Genomic DNA, 15,004 nt, shown 5'->3' on the forward strand with positions numbered 1-15,004 from the left:
CTGAACCATCAGCACTTCTGCAGCCAGAACCTGCCTGCAGAAGAAAGGCCTTGACTGCTGCCTTTTAAGCCAGCCCAAATGAGGGGTCCTTTCCTGCCAACACTCCTTTAGCTAGGAAAGCGATAGCACTGAGCTGGGTGGAACATAAGGTATAGATGAGTTTTGGTGGATTTGTTTATCTGGAGCAGTTAGAATGGAGCACTTTCTGTGATGGCAGTGTCCTGCAGAGCAGGACTGTCTCCTCATGGGGGACCTGTGTCTTGTAAAGCAGACCTCCTACTCCTCTGTGGGGGTGATCTATGCCACATAGGAGGTGGCAGCAGCATTCTCCTGGGAGGGCTAAATCACTGGGATGGTGGGTGGCCTAGACCAGGGGGCCAACACAGCAGTAGCAGTGACTTCCTGGCCATCCATTTATCCTCCATCCATGTGCTTCAGTGGCTTGTCACCTTCATCTGATTCTCAAACTCCACCCATGCATAGCCTTTGGATAGATGAGGATGCAACCTTTCTACAGGCGTGTCAAATCATTTTAACTTTTCCAAAGGTGGAAATATCTCCATGTTGTTATTTTTGGTCACATTCCTGGTGAGGCTTCCAACATGCACTTTGGGTTTAGGGGAAGGGCTCTGCCATTCCTCTCTTTTTGTCTTTGAGGTAGTTTGACTTTTGGAGCAGGGTCACCACTCCTGCCATGTCTGCACCCAGAAGGGCTGGGAGATCCAGAGGAGCTGCTGGAATGGGAGCAGCAGGATGTGCTGGAGCTTTCCCAGCACCTGGATGCAGAGAAGGTGCTGGAGACAATGCTGGAGACTGTGCTGCTGCTGGATCCTGAGCTGGAGGTGGAACTGCACAGAGACTTGGTACTGCTGCTGCTTCCAGTGGAAGCACTGAAACTCTTCCAAGGCTTATCTCTGCCATGTTCCTTTTCACTCATATCCTTGGTGGTCGTCCCTTTGTCTTTAGAGCAGTCCTTGATTTTGGTAGGAGGGGGATCCCTAGTGCTGGACATTTTATTATTTTTTTGACTCCTATCAAGCTCTTCTTTTTCACTCCTGATAAATCCATTCATCCCTTCAGGAGTTCAGAGCAGCAATGGCAGCCTCACTTACCTAGAAGTTACTCACTTCTAACTTGAGTCTGAGAAAGGATTCCTGATGGGTTGCCAATTACACTAAAGAGCAGCAACTTCTAGCTGCCACCACCTCCTCCTACTCTCCTCAGCTGCTCCCTTATGGTGTATTCTTAAAATAAATTATTCTAATTTATATTTATTTATTTTGATTTTTGCTCATGGACAGCATTCATTTTTTTTCTCTCACAAGTCACTTCCTACCTCAACCAAGTTCATTAGGACTTTTTCCTATTTTGTTGTGTGAATTTTATAGTTCTAGATTAGATTATTGTCCTAGATTAAACTTAGACCTGTCAGACATTTGAATTAATTTTTGTGTGTTCTGTTATTTTTCTGCTGATGCTGTAACACATGATCACATACAAGGTGGCTCCTTATAACAGACATTTACAATCTCACAGTTACAATGGCCCAAAACCTAAATCAAGGTGTTGTCAGGTCCCTGCTTCCTCATCCAACTCTGAGGGAGAGTCCTCTCAACCTCTTTCAGCTGCTGGGCTGCAGGCATTCTGGGCATATGGAAGCATAACCATAGGCTTCCCTTACTTCTTTCCTTGGGCATCTCCTGTGTTTCTCCTCTCTCATCTGTATTTGCCCCTCATTGTGTAAAGACACTTGTCATTGAATACAGAGATTGCCCAACAAACCCAGGACAATGTCATTTGAACACCTTCATTTCATTGTCTTTGTGACAGTGCCTTAACCAAGCACGTGGTCTTTTCTTACAGATACCTGTACAGGTTAATTGGAGTCCAGCTATAAGGCTTAAGGGGAGAGCTAATAAAGAGGCAAGCATACAAGATAGGAAAGAGCGAAAAGTGACTTCCGTTGGAAACCAGTCCATTTTATTATCTATTCCAGGGTCATATCATGTTACCTAGGTTACAGATTACAGTTAGCTTTGTACATGTGCAGATCACATATCTTGCTTACATCTCAGAATCCACTACTACCAAAGATTATTATAACAAAATAATGTCTCCTGACCTCAAGGACGGAGGATTTGAAGAGTATCTCTAAGCCATTCAAACAGAGCCCCCTTTATCCTGAGGAGTGTGCTCAACTTGAAGGATTTTCTCTCCTCTGTACATTGACTGACCTGAAATCCACGCAGATGCTGGAGCCTATGACTTAGATGTCCATTTTGGCGGATCACAATCCAACCTCTTACACAGGATGTGAGATGAAATTTGTAGGTCATTATTTTTCCATTGGATAGTCACTTCTATTGTCTGTTGAAAAACCATTCATTTCCCATTAAATCATCTTAGAATCTTTTTTGAAAGTCAGATGACCATTTGTATGTGGATCTGTTTCTGAGCTGTCTCTTTAGTTCCACTGGTCTGTATGCCAGGCTTCATACTGATATCCTACAACTGATTACTCTAGCTTTCATTATCCTTTTATCACTGAGATCAGGTAATATAAATCCTTAGGACTTCCACAAAAATTGTTTTGACCATTCTAGGTCATTTAAAGATCCACATACATTTTACAATCAGCTTGTTAATTTCTACCAAAAAAAAAAAAAAAAAGCCTTCTTGGATTTTGATCAAGATTGCATAGATTTATAAGTCCATTTGGGTAGAAAGGACAGAAAGATATCCTTGGTCTCAGGAATTTCAGTTTAACAGTAACTACTGACCAAATGTTTTTCCTCTTGGTGTAAGAAATTAGTGATGTAAAGATTAAATGAAATCAACCAATAAGCTGTTGGGGTCAGGTAAGGATTCAGGTGTAGAACATCCTAGCTGCACACAGGGGTGTTGTTCCTAATCTGTGTCCAGGGGAGGGTAAAGAAGGGCTGCATCCTGGCTGGTTGTGTAACCCAAGGTGGCTGATTCTTAGAGAAAAGGGTCTCCAGGCAGTGGAAAATCTAGAAGATGAGAGATAGGGAGAGTTTCCTCATGTGAGCTGGTTCACATGAGAAGGAACAGGTTCGTGGGTTGTTGGGACATGAATCATGTGAGAGGATGAGTTGACTTGGGTCTTCACAGAGAAGTTGGAAGACGAGGTCTTTGTGGATTCTGGGAAGGCCCCAGGAATGAGATGTCTCCCACAAGAAGGGCTGTGTGTAGACTGTCAATTATTTTTTCTCATCATATGGAATATATAAAAAACTCAAAACCACTTAAAACAAATTAACCAATAAAGTGGAAAAATGATCTGAATAAACACTTTCTCGAAGAAATACAAATGACCAATAAACATATGAAAAATGCACAATATCATTAACCATCAAGAAAACACAAATCAAAATTATGAGATTTGATTTTAATCATGTTAGAATAGCTGTCATATCAAAATTAATGAATACTGACTAAGATATTGATAAAAAGGAACACATATACAGTGTGGGAGTGTAATTTATTATATTTACTTTGGGAATAGATTGGAGGCTTGTCAAAAAACTGAAAATAGAACTTTCCTATGACTCAGCTGTCCATGATCTAAGTGTTTATCTAAGTGAAATTAAGTCTGCCTATACAGATGTCTGCATACCTATGATGATTGTGGCACTGTTCACAGTAGATAAGGTACAGAATCAAATTAGGTGTCCATCAGCAGGGGAATGGAGAAAAAATATGGTTACATATATGTGTGTGTGTGTGTGAGCATGTATATATGTATACATATACATGTATATAGGTGAATGTCTATGTATGCATATATACTTTATATATGTATATATGTATATACATGTATACTTTATATACATATGTAAATATTTTCAATCTTATTTACATGTACATATAGCTTCTTCATATATATATAAATATACATATATATGACAGACTATTATTGGACCATAAAGAAGAATGAAGTCCTATCATTTCCAGGAAACTGGAAGGAAATGAGGTTATTGTGTTAAATGAAATGACACAGAGAGACATGAAGACAAGTGCTACACATTCTCTCTCAAGTGTGGAAATGTAAAAAGAAAGATCTGTAAGTAGAACAAGATTTCTAGGGATTGGAGAAGGTGCTGGGGGAGGTAGTGTGAGGGCCATGTATGCATGTGTAGAAATATCCCAGTGAGTTCCCTTTCTCTATACAATTATTATGTGATAGTAATTACCATGAAAATAGAGAAAATGTGCCTCCTTCAAAAAATGATAAAATAAAATCTCGGCTCAGGGAGAAGATAATGCATCCTTTCTACTCTATATGTCCTTATGAACTATATTAATAAAGAAAGAGAAAGAGAGCAAGTTTCTAGAGTCTGAGTACCCGAGAGCACTCTCAGGAGCTTGCTGTAAAACTCTTAATACACAAAGCCCCTCATGCCAATAAGTACTGTGCAGGGACACCTCCGGCCCTTTAGGAGATGGTGAGTGTCACCCACACCCAGGGAGGTGCCAGCAATATGTAGGTGCCCTTGGGTGCATTTGATGAAAGAACTGGGTGACAAAAAAGAGAAGGTACTGCTTCACAGAGGAAAGGGGTGTGTGTGTGTGTGAAATATCCCTCACTGCAATGAAAAAGGAAAACACTTTCATAAAGCTGAAATCTTTTGCTGCATTCCAAACGTCAGTAGGGTACAGAGAAAATGTTTGTCCAATGTATTTTCTACCAACTGCCAGCACTGAGAACCACCTGGGGGAGCTACAGTTGCAGCATTGCTGACTGTACACTGGGGTCAACTTGCCCCTCCTGTTTGCTCTTACTGCCTTTTAAAACTACTGTGAGTAGATGACCCCAGTGTCAGCTGTGACCCTTCTGCTGGTTTTGTGCCCTTCATTGAATTTCCACCTGCATCTATTCCTCTAGGATGCAAGTTTGGAGTTTTTGATCTGCTAACAATATCATATATTGCATCCTGTTGGATATTTCTCATTGTATTTTTGAACTAGAGAGGGAAACAGACCCAGGAGCTCCTAGGAGTTCAAGTCACAAGAATGAAGACAAAATTTATGAAGTGTTCATATGCCATAATTTGCATACAGTTTAATCATACCCAACCTGAAAACCAAAATAGAAAATGATCCCAAATTTGATATTTTGTAAACATCATAGCAGTGCTCAAAAACTTTTAGATTTTGGAACTTTTTAACTTTTACCTTTTTGAATTAGGGATATTCAGCCAGTAAAATGTGTTTAAATATTTCAAAATTGAAAATCCTGAAGTGTGAAATGATTCTTGTCTCAAGAATTTTTAGTAAGTTACTCTAACATGCATTTTTGCCAAAACAATTATTGTTTCACATTTATGTCTGTGTCATTTATTTTCTGTTTTTAGTGAATTAAAACCTAAAAGTGATTTTGTTTCAAAAGAGAAAAATCAAGCAAATGAATGTGATTTTTAAAATAGAAGTTTGATGTTATTAATTTTATTTGTTATGTGTTTTTTATTTTTAAATCATAGGCATAAAACAGAGAATCAGAAGTTAATTCCATGATGTAAAAGAATGGATTTTACATAATGATTACAGAATTGGAGGCCCAGGGCCTCCTGTGAATGGGTTGTGTCACATTTCCTTATAATGATGAGAGGAACACATGACCTTCCCCAGGCTGCGGAGGACACTGCATCATGTACTCAGTTCAAACAGTCATGTACTGCTGTCCTGGCACATCCTGTGAACTTGTCATGGTTAGATATCTAACTTCCATTTTGGGGCAGTGACATTACCAGAGAATGAACCTTGGGGTACTTTGCTACTGAGCCACATCTCCTGGTTTTTTATTTTTATATTTCATTTTTATTAGGGTCTCCTGAATTTGCTTCTGGTCCTGATGTTCCAGAGGCTGGCCTTGAATTTGCGATCCTCCTTCCTCAGTTTCCTGACTGGTAGGAATATAGCCATGCTCCAGAATGCCCACTTCATCTAAATAACTTGACATTGGGAAATTATGAAGTCTGTATTAAATCGAAGTAGTCCTATTTTGATGATTGTAGAAGATAGTGTCAGTGTCTATGTTAAATTTTTGGTCACTCTCTCAAAGATTTAAAAATATGAACAAAATGGTGCTAATTGTTAAACTGAAATAAATTTGCCCCAAGCTAGTCTCCATACTTGGGTGATAAAGTTTGTCCCAAAGTGGCCTCCGTATATGGTGAACTCTAACCTATCTCGATATGCAAATAAGGTGTCAGCTATCTTAACTGTAGGAATTCCCTTGTAACCAAGCAACTAAATCTTAGCCATTCAAGGAGGGCAGCATCAGACAATCCTGTGCTGAGGATTGATCTGAACACATGCCTGTGGTCAAAAGTGCTGAATGCAGCCAATCAGGTGATTTCCAGGTGGAGTTTCCTCTTTTCTGACTGAGTGTAACCTGCAGTGGTGAAGCAGTTAATGGTTAGGAGATTAACCTTCTTTAGTCCCAAGTGCAATTAGAACCATTTATTTGTTTTCTTTTTCTTTACTGCAAGCGTTTCCAAATCAACTGTCCTCAGTTTTTCTTAAAATGGTTCCAACTGTGAGAACCTGCCTAGTTCCTTCTGACATTTGGGGATCAGAGATCATTTTCTTACCATCTTTGAGTCATCTAGAAGTAAAGTGACCTAAAGTTCCCAGTAACACTGAAGAGGTTGATTTGAGAATAAGTGCATTCCCACCAGAGGGTCCAAAGTTAGACTACAGCTTGAGAACCCTGAGGTTGGGAAAGAAATGGTTACAGCAAGAGTTCTACCCCCATAGAGAGCAAAAGCTGTGAGGACAAGCCAGGAGATTTATAGGAGCAGGGCCCTGGAAAATGCAGGGAATGCCCTTGAAGGGGTCTCCTCTGAACACATGTCCAGTCCAGACAGCATCCTTGTGGGCTCAGGCAAGAGCAGCATCCATCAAGTGATATTTTCTTCCTCTCTTACTCTCAGGGTAGCTGCTGGACTTGAAGTGGTCAGAAGACACAATCACTAGGCTGGAAATAGATATATCAAATGCCAATTGAAAAGTCTACATCCTGCTTGCTGGCCTGACTGTGCAGGATTTCAGCAAGCCTGACTCTTCCTGGGAGAAAGTTCAGTGTCCTGTTTTGACTACTAACCTGGGATTAGCAATGTAATTACTGTAACCCGTGGATTTTTCCTTATTTAAACATATGCAGGTTAGCTGAAAGGACCCTGGATTTCACCCAAGCGCTGGAGAGACAGCACCAAGGAGCAGGTGTGCATAGGCAGTGTGGAGAGAACAGAGTCAGTTTGAAGAACTGCATGAGTGCAGCTCATTAACCATGAAAGCAGCAGTAACTGGGAGTAGAGAAGACAGTTCTTTAACACCAAAGTAAATTAGTAGAAACACAATAAATATCATTTTCAAAAAAGGGAATCAAAACATTACTTCAGAGAATATTCACTTGCTTCTCAGAACTGTAGGTCTCTAGTAGGTATTAAACATATCTTTTTGTCCTAGAAAATTAATTGGTTAATTCTGTGAATAATAGAGGACAATTGTGTGTAGTTTTATGTAGCAAGGAAAAGTTAAGTTGGCAATCACGTAGTAAAAATATAAACAATGGCAACTGTGCTGGCAGGGAGCCAAAGGGCATGCTTAGTATGCCTGGAGAAAAACAGGAAGCTATTACAATTGGCTACATGTATGCTTGAGCTCATGATTGCTTGACCTTTAACAGGATTGGGTGGACATATCTGATTGAAATTGCTTTTGCATGAGACTGCTTATATATGGAGGGTGTTATCCGAATAAAAAAAAGAAGCTCCTTCATGACAATCTGAGGTGTACGTGTCTTTATGTCCCGCTGGACGGCGACATTTGGTGGACAGTTCAGGGAATGGTGAGCACTCAGGTAAGTAATAAAGGAGAAATTTTTTCACTAGCACAGTCAACTAGCAATCAACTAGCAGGTTTCCCTATTTGAGAAAACAGTGGCCTTAAGGTACTAACGGAAGGCTCCCCTAGTGAGGGAACTTAACAGAAGGCTGTCCCAAGAGACAGCAAAGGACATCCTGTAGTAAATGAATGTGTGTAAGGTGTTAGTTGTGTTAATATTTTTGTTACTTTTTCTTGTTTGGTTTCTGTTTGTTGTTGTTGTGGTGATCAGAGAGGCCATATTATACCCATGGGATCGAAAATTTCATGGATTCACATGGAAGGCTCTCTTAAGGCATTGTTAAGAGAAAATGAAACTCCATTAAAGTCTAAAACTGCATGTATGTTCCTTAAAACTATAGAAGAAGCCTGTCGTTGGTTCTTAGAAGAAGGGCTCCTTACTGTCCCTCAGTGGGAGCATTTGGGAAAGGACCTCTATAAACAAAATGAAAAAATGCCTTTCCCTCTTGGTACTTTGCCTATATGGACATTAGTTCATTTCTGTCTGACTTCCAAAAAACCAAAATTTCAAGAACAGCTAAGAGACGGGGAAGAGATATTAGAAACTGTAAAAGAAGAACAATCAAGACAAGCTTCTGAAAGAGAAAGTAGATGTTCAGACTCAGAACAGGGATGTGACTCTGAAGAACAGGAACTATCTGAGACAGAGCTAGAAAAGAAGTTCTCTCAGTGGCATTTAGCCCCCACCACACCTTGCCCTCTGGTGTATGATCCAGATCACCACTCTTTTCCAAGTTGTAAGGGTGCATGTACTTGCTGCACAGAGGTGGCCCCCAGACAGTGGGCTGATGTAGAATCTCGATCAGTGTTCCCAATATTCCCGGTATTTGAAGATCAAAACAATCAGAGATATCATCAAATATTAGAAATAAAATTAGTAAAACAGTTAAAAGAGGTAGTTATGTCCTATGGAGTACAAGCTGCATTTACCATTTCTTTATTAGAGAAGATTGCAAGTCAAAATCTTACTCTGACTGATTGGGGTAATTTAGCAAAAGCATGTTTATCTGGGGGACAATATCTTATGTGGAAGGTGGCCATCCAGGAGTTATGTTCTGATACTGCCCAATGTAATGCAGTTGTTGGCAATCCTCAATGGAATCTAGACATGCTGACAGGCCAAGGATGATATGAGGGACAAGGTAATCAGATTAATTTCCACCCTGGTGTGCATCAACAAATTAGTGCTGCTGCCACTAATGCTTGGAAAACACTTTCAGGTACTGGCAATCTTCAAGGACAGTTATCTAAGGTTATTCAAGGCAACAATGAAACCTATGCCGATTTTATAGACAGATTGATTCAAACAACAGGACGTATATTTGGAGATATAGACCAGGCTATGCCTTTAGTCAAACAGCTTGCATATGAGCAAGCAAATAAGTGGTGTAAAGAAGCAATAAGACCCTGGAAAAACAAAGACCTTGGGGCCTATTTAAAGGCTTGTAGGGATATTAATGAGGCTTTTATTCAAGGTCAGGTGATGGCTGCAGCACTTGCACAGGGTCTTAGAGACAATGCCAACTCCCACCCAGGCCAACAGTGTTATTGGTGTAAACAATATGGAAACATAAAAAAGGACTGCGCCCAGGGTCCTGTGAAAAGGTTCATCTTGATCATATTGACCTAGCTAAGCTTTTATCATTCATTGGCTTGGCCACAAATAAGTTACCCACAGGAGTGTTTTGGCAAAAGGGTCCTATTCTATGGGTTTACATGAATTATGCCCCTAACAAGGTCTTGTCCTTGTTTACTGAATTTGTGGCAGAATTTATCCTTAGGACATTAAACGTATCCCATTCCACCTTTGGGTCACATCCCTTGACAATAACTACTCCTTATACTACTGATTGGATACAATATCTTATTAATAATTCAAATTCATGGGCTATAATCTTTACTAGTATTTCTGCTGTGTTTGACAATCATTTGCCATCTGATACTCTTCTCCAATTTTGGAGTCAACATCCTATAATTTTCCCCAAAGTCACCCAAAAAGAACCTATTATAGGAGCTACCCTTATATTTACTGATGGATCAAAAAATGGTATGGGTGCTATTACTCTAAATAATGTTACAGAAACATTGTTGTTTAATACTCTATTTGCACAACAAACAGAACTATTAGTAGCTATAGAAGTATTCAGAACCCACCATGAGCCCTTTAACCTATTCTCTGATAGCAAATACATTGTTAATGCTATTCAAAATTTAGAATTAACTGGTCTGCTCTCCCTCACTTCCACCATCACTAAGTATTTACAATCTTTACAAAAACTTATTTGGGACAGAAAAAATCCTTTTTTTCAATGGGCATGTTCAGGCTCATACTGGCCTCCAGGTCCTCTAAGTTTACACAATGATTTAACAGACATGGCCACCAGAGACCCACATATCTTTGATGCACTTGAAAATGAAAAAATATTTCATTCCAAATTTCACATAAATGCCCCTATTCTATGTTTACGCTATCAGATTACTAAGGCAACAGCATGGGACATAGTCAAGTCTTGTGCTAAATATGCTACACTTATTCCTAACCCCTCATTAGGCGTAAATCCAAAAGGGCTTCAGCCCAGTCATATTTGGCAAATGGATGTAACTCATTATTCCGAATTTGGAAAACTACAATTCATCCATGTGTCAATAGATATCTTTTCGGGACTTATTATGGGCTCTGCTCATGCTGGAGAAAAAACCAAAGATGTAGTAACACACTGTTTACATTCTTTCTCTATCCTAGGGGTCCCCAAACAAATTAAAACAGATAATTGTCCTGGATATACATCCCAAGCCTTTAAACAATTTTGTTCCACCTTTGGTATTCAACCTGTCACAGAAATTCCCTATAATCCTACTGGACAAAGCATTGTTGAGCGTACCCATTTAACACTTAAAAACATGCTTTATAGACAAAAAGGGGGGAATAGGGGCATCATCCAGATCCCCAAAAGACAAATTATCTGTTGCCTTGTTCATTTTAAATTTTTAAAATCTCGATTCTGAGGACTGATTGGCTGCTGACCATCATTCAGAGCCTAATAAAAAACATCTACCTCAAGTGCTCTGGAAGGACATTCTATTGGGACAATGGAAAGGCCTGGATCCAGTATTTATCTGGACCCTAGGATCTGTTTTCCTGCAGGACACGCAATTGCCAATTTGGGTGACTGAAAGATTGGTCAAGGTTTCCTCAATAGAAAACCAAGAACAACAAGAAGATGTGGAAGTTCTTCCAACTGCTGTTGTTGATGATCCCTTACCATGTTAATGGAGGAGCCGTGCATTACATATGGGGGACAGTAAAGGTTTGGCCTTGCCCTTTGCCCCTTACTAACTCTTCCAATCTATATCCTCCTATTCTTACCACTAATTCCACATTAGGGTTACCTACTGTACCCTTTTCTCCTGACTTAGCACCCTTCCCAAATGGCTCCTACAACTTGGCAGGTTATGTTGGAACCTTCCCCCAAGTTTGGCTATACTAGACCGGTAGTCAGAGATGGGTAAGATTAGTGAAGAGCTCATACCAACCTAAGAAAGGTAATGAAGATATAAGCTTCATTTTCTGATGAGGGGTAAGGATGTTGCTCTGTCATGGATAACCTAAGATAGGCACGGTCTTTTTATAAACAAACAGGGGGAGATGTGGGCTGGCAGGGAGCCAAAGGGCATGCTTGGTATGCTTGGAGAAAAATAGGAAGCTATTACAATTGGTTACATGTATGCTTGAGCTCGTGATTGCTTGACCTTTAACAGAATTTGTTGGACATATCTGATCGAAATCGCTTATGCATGAGACTGCTTATATATAGAGGGTGTTATCTGAATACAAAAAAAAGCTCCTTCATGACAATCTGAGGTGTACGTGTCTTTATGTACTGTTTGATGGCGACAGGTAACATCAAAATCATCCTGTTTTTGGTACTAATAATGAAACAAAAATAAAAACAATGATAAAATCCTTCAGTAGGAATTATACAGTGTATAATTAGTTACAATAATATTGTAACAAATTTTTTCTTCACTACAACATTATTAGCACTCATTCTCATTTTAGGAATTAATGTTTGGAGATCCTGAATGACTTGCCTATGTCACAGACCTGGAATGTTGAATGTTTCTCTCACTCCAGGGACCACAGTGTACAAAATAAATTCATACACCTCTCAAAGTTTTTCTTGATGTTGCATATAGGTATGTAAAGTGTTTGTAGCAACAGATTACCCAGGCATATAAATAGGTGTTGGAATGGTCTTTCTTGCAGTGTTTCAAAAGGATCCCTGAACTGACAGATATCTGTCACTTAAGAGGTTGTTGATAAAATTTATAGTGATTTTGACAACATTATGGAGCAGGTGGCAGCAATTTCAAGTACTGGACAAAAGGGGAAGCAAGAGCTGCAGACATAATGAGAATGGATGTAGGTGGGAAAAGCAAATACACAAACCTGTTCAGGACTGCAGGGCTGTGACAGCAATGTTTCCTAGAGGAGAGTTTAGCATTTTATAATTCCCATTCACTGTGGCTGGGCCAGCATTTTATTGCTTTCTGGTTGTTAGTTTCACCTGTGTGGTTTGTATAACTGTGGTTCCATGTGTGTGAGATGCATGGGCCACATGTTTATGGGGAGATGAGCTGTTCTGGGTATGACAGCTCAGTCTAGGGATGGACACCCTGGGAAACCTCTGAGTAACCACAGAGACCTACACCTGTTTGGAAAATGCAGCAATCCACAAAACCCCAGAAATAATTACAATTGATTGTGTAGCAGAAGCATGATTATGAATGTGACCATCCTTAGAGAACGCAGGGGGAAGCCATTGGGACTGTCTGGAGTGTCACTGCTAATGTGATGAGAAGTACAGATAGTGTAGCTGTGTCTGGTGAAGCTTGGAGCCATTTTTTTTCTGTGACAATTCTTTAAAAGTAAAATTGCTTAAAATTGTCAATTGCTTTGTAGTCTACAAAGGGAATTGTTCTTACAGATAACATTGTAGAGTGCTTCCCTGTTTTTGTTCTGTTTTGAGTTTTTTCATTTACAATAGTGCTTTTTCCCTTGGAGCATGAAGATGGCATCAAATAGTTCACCACTACACAGTGTATTCTGGAGCACAAGATTTGATGAGGTGAGGGTGAAACATGTTTTAAACTGAATTTGCAATAGATTCAAATGTCATTTAAGGAGTCCTGTGTGGATTTAAAAAGTCACTTGTAGCTGGGCACAGTGGCACAAATCTCTGATCCCAACTACTCAGGTGTCTGAGGGAGGATGATTGCAAGTTGGAAGTCAGCCTCAGCAATTAGCAAGACCCTGTCTTAAAATTGGATGAAAAAAAGGGTTTTGGGGTGTAGGGTGTAGGTCAGTGGTAGAGCACTTGCATATACTAGGCCCTGGATTCAATCTCTAGCAGTGTGAAAGAAAAAAAATATTTGCAGCAAAATGTTTTGATGTGAAAAAATTTTAAAAACCAAGGGAACGTATTTTTATTATTTTCTCCAATGTCCTTTTTTTGTTTATGTCTTTCTGGTTATGTGTAAAAATGCTGAAATGTTTATAAGATTTATATTAGGCAGTATGGCCATTTTGACAGTATTAATTCTACCTATCCAAGAGCATTGGAGATGTTTCCATCTTCTAAGGTTTTCTTTCATTTCCTTTCATTTCTTTCTTCAGTCCTTTGTATTTTCCATTATAGGGGACTTTCATCTCTTTTGGTAGATGGATTACCAATAATCTTATTTTTTTGAGGCCATGGCGAATGGGGTAATTTTCCTAATTTCTCTTTCAGAGAATTCATCACTTATGAATAGAAACGTACTAGATTTATTACTGTTGATTTTATATCCCGCTGCTTTGCTGAATTCATTTATGAATTCTAGAACTTTTCTGATGGAATTTTTTGGGTCCTTGAAATACAGAATCATGCCATTGACAAAGAGTGATAGTTTGAGTTTTTCTTTTCCCTTAGTATCCCTTTCATTTCTTTGGTGTGTCTATTTACTTTGGCTACAGTTTCCCAGACACTTTTGAATAGAAGTGGTGAGAGAGGACATCCCTGTCTTGTTCCAGTTTTCGATGGTATGCTTTCAGTTTTTCTCCATTTCATGTGCTGTTGACTGTGGGCTTAGCATAGATAGACTTTACAATGTTGAGGTATGTTACTAGTATCTGTATTTTTTTTAGTGTTTGAGCATGAAGGGGTACTGTATTTTTTAAAACTTTTCCTGTATCTATTCAGTTGATCATATGATTCTAGGGCTATTGGGCCTGAAGTTTTGTTTTCTTGATGTGTCTTTGACTGTTTTGGGTATCAGTGTGATAGTCGCTTCATAGAATGAATTTGGAAGGTTCCCTCCTTTTGTATTTCATGGAATACTTTGTGGAGTATTGGAATTAGGTCTTCTTTGAAATCTTGTAGATGTCAGTTGAGAATCCTTCTGGTCCCGGGCTTTTCTTGTTCTGGTAGGCCTCTGATTGCTTCTTCTATTTCATTGCTAGAAATTGATCTGCTTAAATTGTGTATGTCCTCCTGATTTAGTTTTAGTGAATTGTATGTGTCTAGATGATGATCTGTTGATGTCTTTTAGATTTTCTATATTGTTGGAGTACAGATTTTCAAAATAGCTTCTAATTTTGTTTTTCAGTAGTGTCTGTCATGATATTTCCTTTTTATCATAAATTTTAGTAATTTGAGTTTTCTCTATCCTCTTTGTTGATGTGGCTAAGGTTTTATTAATCTTGTTTATTTTTTCTAAGAACTAACTTTTTGTTTTGTTAAGTTTTCCAATCATTTCTTTGTTTCAATTTCACTGATTTCAGCTCTGATTTTAATTATTTTCTGTCTTCTATTACTTTGTGTGTTGATCTGTTCTTCTCTTTCTAGGGTTCGAGATGTAATGTTAGGTCATTTATGTGTTGACTTTTTATTCTCTTTTTGAATGAGTTCAGTGCAATGAATTTTCCTCTTAACCCTGCTTTCATAGTGTACCAGAGATTTTGATATGTTGCATCAGTTCTGTCTTTTACCTCTGATGATTGTTATTATCTACTCCCTGATGTCTTCTGCTATTC

The 15,004-nt window shown here is 39.1% G+C and overlaps 1 pseudogene across 1 annotated transcript; it reads right to left on the reverse strand.

Annotated features, from left to right (window-relative positions):
• Positions 1 to 414: 414 nt before the first annotated feature.
• On the reverse strand, positions 415 to 1,072 carry LOC306642597 (annotated as a pseudogene). Its single transcript has one exon. The product of its transcript is annotated as an uncharacterized misc_RNA (transcript).
• Between the last annotated feature and the right edge of the window lie 13,932 nt (positions 1,073 to 15,004).

This window comes from Sciurus vulgaris (genome assembly GCF_902686455.1).
Source record: "Sciurus vulgaris genome assembly, chromosome: 13".
NCBI lineage: Eukaryota > Metazoa > Chordata > Mammalia > Rodentia > Sciuridae > Sciurus > Sciurus vulgaris.